The following is a 4,610-nucleotide window of genomic DNA, read 5'->3' as shown; positions in this document are numbered from 1 at the left end:
CATTTTATACACAAGCCCGTGTGTGGGTGCGCTGGTTCTCTTTCTTGTCTAATCCATTAAGCATTAAAGTCCACCAAAACCTTATGCTGGAAGAAATTTAATGTCCTGTAAAAGGGTGGGAATGGGCTCGGGGGAAAACGATGAAAGGGTTACATTGTTTTTGACAATTAACACCGCTTTAAATTTAAAGACAGGCCCTGGAGCGATCAGCGATGTGCCGTGTGCTTTTTATTGGTGCCCCCTGCCTATACATGTAATAATTACGATTTGCCCTCGATGCCCAGCGGGATTTGTTTTGATGTTATTGACGGAGAGATGAGTGGCAAACTGATTGCTTTATCTTTTCAAGAATTTATTTTCAGTCAATGACTGTTGGTGTAAGTATGAACAGCTTTCTACACAACTTTTCAAAGTAGGCCCTAAGCAATATTGTTGGTCCAGTTGCAGGGAGAAACTCCGATCCTTCTTTCAAATGACGGCAGAAGACATTTGTTTCTTGAGGACACAAAACGTGTCTGCGATGTCGTTGAATGGTTCCGGAAAAATAACACGGAAGTTGAAGGAGCTAAAGACATCCAATGATGCAGAGTTTGAGGTCATCCTTCAGCCAACTGCATCTTCCGGGTGGAGGTTCAGCTTATGCTAGCCTTATCCACACATTTCCGAATTAATTTATGAATACCACAAGAATAAACCAAGAATTGAAAATGGTTCCCGAATCACTCCGACAATTTTGAACATGTTCAAATGTGTTCGGGGTGTTTCCCGATCTTTCACCGAACTAACAGAATCATCCCGAGGCAGCCAGGAACCATCCCTTAAGCGGGCCCCGAACCCCACGCCGTAATTTTTTGACCCACTGTTTTGGCCCCCCCCCCCCAAAAAAAAATGTGTTCAGGATCCGCCCTTGAGCAGAAAAATATTACGACTAAAAACGCGAACGAACGTGGCGTCACTTAAAAAGGCGGTTTCACAATGGCAAGTATACAAAGTTCATAACAATGGTTCCAACCATTCAGGCAATATAGGCGCAACAAAAGCCAGGTACGAACGATCTGCGCACACATCTTTTAAATAAATAACACGGCAAGGCATTTTATTAATAAGTATTGAATTCTCTCACACGATCAAATCACACAAGAAGTCGCAAATTAAAGTCGTGGGACTGGAGAAGATTTTGTTTTAAATGAGTTGTGCATTTAATTGCATTAACGACAATAGACGTAGTTTAAGAGAGGCATTCAGAAAAATGGTTGAAGTAATGACAATGGTTGATGAAAACAAAAACAGATTTTGACAAAGCACCTTTTAAATTGTATAACTAGTTCCATACACCAATCTATAATATTTCAAAAATATGATACTTATAAATAGACACACGTTTCCTGCAACATTCCCTTAATATAATCAGTCTCAGAAGAAAATTGAAAATAAACATACAAACCAAATTTTTCATTACTCCCTATAGGTTTTTGTATAGAGTTTTGTTTTCTGGGCAAGACATTTTTATACTCTTATATTAAGGAAAATTATAAACATTAAGGAAATTTAAAAAAGTACTTCCTTCAAGACGAATGTGGATTTTGAGCCAAAAACTATACAAAAAGGTGCACATTTAATGATTGACTTTGAAATTGCAAAAAGGCAACGAGCAAATTTCAGTCGAAACAAAAAAGGCTGAATTTTATCGTCTGTGTCCCGCCTATATTTCACTATAATAAAAAAGTTTGGCCAAATAAAGACAACTCTTTGTTTTCCAGCGCCTACAAGAACATGAACTAAATATCGGGAAAGGAAATTCTACATTAGAATTAATTGAAAAAAGGCAGCTATGAAACTACGTTGTTAATCACTGAGTATAACTATGTATCAAACATTTCTTTAAAAAAAAATATGAGGTGTACAGATTTATGTACATGAGAGAAATGAGCATATAGACGGGAAGATGTCGGAATAGAAACATAGTTTACACAACTTTTTTTTATCAAGATAGTGTTCCTAAGTATTATTTTCTCTCTTTTCTCTAAAAATTGGGCACATGCGGTCATGAAAGTGTGATAATGAATTAGGAAAGTTTGTTATGAACGGAAAAGAAACTGGTATATGATATTATTTCTGGCGTCAACTTCCCACTCAAATACTGCAAAATAGACATGACACTACTCAACTTCCTTCATCGGACATGCGTGGCTACGAGTTTGCATAACAGAAGGTACTGTCTCTTCTGATGCCCTTACATTGTTTCTTTTTTTGGGGGGGGGGAGGGTAAAATTACTCTAATTATAAAACTTCTTACGACCTATGATACAAAAGTAGTTTTCATTTCATTCAGTGTTGAGAAATTCCTTATCGATTTCATTCAGTTTGAAGATGGAGAAGCATTTGTGCCTCCTCATATTAATTCTCTGAATAAAAATTTGATTTCTTGATAAAAAAAAAATTGTTCCGTTTTCAGGTTGTTCAGTTTAAAAGTGAGGTTCCTCAAATACACTACCAAAAATCCTGCTATTGCGATTATAAAAAAAGACAATAAATGGCGGGCTCAATAAAATATAGCTGGAAGGGTTACATTAGAGTAACATCAGCCCATTTTAGCCCCTACCCATAAAAATAGTGACGCCCCTCCCATCCCTAAAATCAGCTGCTACTCCATCAACTTGATGGCTCCTTCCGCACCCTTGAAGTCATTGTCTCAAGAGGGCGTCCTCTGCCGGGAACTCCAGTCTTCGTTCTAGCCTCTGAAGATCCAATCCTCAGTCCTTCTTGCAGTCTTATTTGTCCAGCATTATTTATTGACGACTTGTGTGACGACCACAGCGGCCACGATGCCAGCAACTATGACCAGGACACACACCCCAATGGCTATCTTCTTGCCGTTACTCCACTGTTTGGGATAATAACGAGAAAGACGGGGAAAAAACATCAAGTGGCCTGTGTGATACTGCAAATGTTACACTGCATGTTGAGCATGTGTCTCCCACAGAAAATAAATCAATATTGTTTATTAATAATCGTCATTTTTTGGCACATTACTGCCGCAATATTCTACACAGAAACAGACTTCTGTACTATACTCAATAACATTTGCAAAACTACCGCACTGACTCCAATAAAAAAATCCATAATATGTTTATGTATGATAATACATGTAGGATTGTTTGACCTTTACGGGTCGTCGGTCTTAGCATTTATTTGGTGGTAGTTCCTGAATCGTATGGCGAGTCCGTGATTCCACCCAAGCGTGCACACACTCGGTATTATTATGCAATGCATTTTCCTACCGTATTGAATTTATTTCTAAAACTCATGCCTCCCAATACAATTTGTAAATGTGACAAGGGTTCGGTGATAAGGAGTGCCGCAAATACTACACACGAAACAGACATTTCTCCTGTAAATTCTGTATTTCTAAATGCCCTGCTCTTACAGTGAATTTATTCAAAGAAAAAATAACAGAGTGATTTTTGTGAATAAGTCCGTCAAAATTATTAGCTGGGACAATCATTTCATAGCTACTGCTCAATGTCTATAAAAATTGTCGAATGTGCTGGTACATTTTGTACGCAGAAAAATAATTTACTCTCGCAAAATAAAAAAGAAAAACTGGTATATAAACACAAGCTCACTATATGCTACAAACTATCAAAATGCGATTGACCATACCTCCATGGTTTCATGTAGCAATGTTCACAGTCTACAGCGTATTGAAGGTCAACGGATGCTTCCCTTGGGCGGATGAGTCGATTTCCTTCTTTCGTTGCGTGTGTAAAAAATGCAAGGAAAATACTGGCAATTTCGAAGGCAAAAGCGTGCTGGTGTGACGATATTTGCAGAAATTGATGATCTCTCGAATGCTTCCAGTTGCAGGAATTTACTGGCACTCTGTTTGCTGGTACTCTCGGATGTGGGAGAATTTGTGTCACGAGTCAATTCATGAATTAATATTCATGAAACAATACGCGTGTCAATGCTGAATGGAACATGGAAGGCAGTGAGGAATATTTATGCAGGCTTTTTATAGCACAGCGTGCATAAGTAATGATGACGATGAGCAAAAACGTACCACGGCAGACAGTACGGCGGGCCGACACGCAGGCGCATTACATTATCACGGTCACTGATGACGTCATCGCCCTCTCCGGCCGTTCGCGTGCCGTTCGCGTGCGATATGCGCCAGCTTAGCATTTGACTGGTTCCCGCCCCGTACTGATATCGCTAAGGGAGGACCATCCATAGAGTTATTACAACTCTATGGGACCATGGTATGGCTCGTGAGTGTGGTGAATATATCTATAATTATAGTAGACTTGCAAAAGTCTTTTGTATATAGTGGACTGGTTTAGAACCAATAATTTATTGCACGACTGTCTGTGTCGGTTAAAAAAGGGTACAGAACATGGTGTTCTGTTCTTTTGGGCTCCGTATGTAATCCATATCAGGTTGCGCACGTTGGCGGGGTATGCTGTAATTCAGGAAAAATAATGACTATTGAATGCCATTGCGCATTCTTCGTGGGTTGTTTTGAAGTGTATCAGTACTACATTCTCTGTTTCTCTGGAGGTAACACACTGAGCATACAGTGTTTATGCGTCGGTGAAGGGCAACACTGT

The 4,610-nt window shown here is 39.2% G+C and overlaps 1 long non-coding RNA gene across 1 annotated transcript; it reads right to left on the bottom strand.

Annotated features, from left to right (window-relative positions):
- Nucleotides 1-1,068: 1,068 nt before the first annotated feature.
- Nucleotides 1,069-4,088, bottom strand: LOC119719401. Its single transcript, XR_005269921.1, has 2 exons — nt 3,664-4,088; nt 1,069-2,884 (listed from the first exon to the last, which is right to left on the bottom strand). It is a non-coding gene; the product is annotated as an uncharacterized LOC119719401 (long non-coding RNA).
- Nucleotides 4,089-4,610: the final 522 nt, after the last annotated feature.

Source organism: Patiria miniata, unplaced genomic scaffold, assembly GCF_015706575.1.
Source record: "Patiria miniata isolate m_02_andy unplaced genomic scaffold, ASM1570657v1 HiC_scaffold_8, whole genome shotgun sequence".
In the NCBI taxonomy this organism is placed as follows: Eukaryota; Metazoa; Echinodermata; class Asteroidea; order Valvatida; family Asterinidae; genus Patiria; species Patiria miniata.
The sequence above is the reverse complement of the archived record's forward strand: the minus strand, read 5'-3'. Positions and strand labels throughout refer to the sequence as shown.